Source organism: Bos mutus, unplaced genomic scaffold (assembly GCF_027580195.1).
Source record: "Bos mutus isolate GX-2022 unplaced genomic scaffold, NWIPB_WYAK_1.1 CTG975, whole genome shotgun sequence".
NCBI classification, from domain to species: Eukaryota; Metazoa; Chordata; class Mammalia; order Artiodactyla; family Bovidae; genus Bos; species Bos mutus.
In genome coordinates, this window is record NW_027220450.1 from 1747 (window position 1) to 2868 (window position 1122).

Here is a 1122-nt window from a genome sequence, read left to right on the forward strand (position 1 = left end):
CGAGTTGCTAAAATTGTGGGATCAGGCATTGAACCTAGGCTGTTTCAGGCCCAAGTGTGTGCTCTTGGTGAGTACAGTAAAAAATAAGATGGTGTTTAATGGAGGAGAACATGAACATGTATTGAGTACTTAATATATACCTGGCATGTGGTCCTCACAACAGTCCTGCAAGGGAGGTATCATTCCCATTTCATAGATGAAGAAATTGAGGCTCAGTGCTCACTTTGGCAGCACATATACTTAAATTGGAATGATACAAAGAAGATTAGCATGGCCCCTGCTCAAGGATGACATGCAAATTGGTGAAGCATTTCATGTTTTTATGGTAGAAACCATCACAACATTGTAAAGCGATTTTCCTCCAATTAAAAAATAAAGTTAAAAAAGTATGAATAAAACAGGGAAATATTTTAAAAAATTGAGGCTCAGAGAGGTTAAGTAACTTATCTAAAGTTGTACTGCAAAGCCCCGGTCTGGCACACTTCACCTCCTCTGTGTCTATGCTGAGAGTTTTGTACTTTCTCTCTGAAATAAATGCTGTTTGCTTCTTACCATGAAAAAAAAAGGCCAGGTCTTTCAGACTGCAAAGCCCATATTCCATTTTTTCAAAAAATATATTGTTGTTTTGCTCCTAAATTTTATTTATTCATTCATTTGGCTTCTTCAGGTCTTCACTGTGGCATGTGGAATCTAGTTTCCTGACCAGGGATCAAACCCAGGCCCCCTACGTTGGGACTAGTGTCTTAGCCACTGGACCTCCAGGGAAGTCCCCCATATTCTTTCTTATTCTTTTTCCAAATGGAATTCTCAGGAATTTCACAGGTTGAACTAAGTAATTAAAAATCTCTCCTTTAGATATTTTTAGTTCTGCATACCCAAACCAAACACCTAGTGTATTTGTCAAACTTTGAAAGAAGTCTGTTAAAGACTGCTTGCAAGAAAACCACTGTATAAACTATGTTTTATAAATTCTTCTGTTTTAATTAATTAGGTTTTCTAAAGTTCGAAGGAAAAAAAAGAGACAGAAACCAGTTTTTAATGATTTGGAATTAGGATTCATGAATACACCGGATTCTTTCTTGGTACTGGGGGAAAGCAGAGAGGAAATGTGGGAAACGATGA

General features: G+C 37.3%; 1 non-coding gene across 1 annotated transcript; it reads left to right on the forward strand.

Moving 5' to 3' along the window:
* Positions 1–215: 215 nt before the first annotated feature.
* Positions 216–322, forward strand: LOC138987186 (U6 spliceosomal RNA). Its single transcript, XR_011463586.1, has one exon. It is a non-coding gene; the product is annotated as a U6 spliceosomal RNA (small nuclear RNA).
* The last annotated feature ends 800 nt before the right edge of the window (positions 323–1122 follow it).